Raw genomic sequence first — 263 nt, forward strand, 5'->3', positions numbered from 1 at the left:
TGCCGTTGCTGCTGTGTGCGGCTGCGGCTGCTGCTGCAGCAGCAGTTGCCCTGAGCTGCTACTGCAGCAGCAGCAGAAAGGGAGTTGCTGCTGCCAGCAGCTTCAACAGTTTTTAATTATCACCTAAAGCGGGAGCTGCTACTAGAGGAGCGAAAAACAGAACGGTGCAGCCTGCTGCTGCTGCTGCTGCTGTTGCTGCTGCTGCTGCTGCTGCTGCTGCAGTAGACAGCAGCAACAGCAGCAGCCAAGACGTGTTAATGGTA

This window comes from Eimeria mitis, genomic scaffold (genome assembly GCF_000499745.2).
Source record: "Eimeria mitis Houghton genomic scaffold, Emh_scaff238, whole genome shotgun sequence".
NCBI classification, from domain to species: Eukaryota; Apicomplexa; class Conoidasida; order Eucoccidiorida; family Eimeriidae; genus Eimeria; species Eimeria mitis.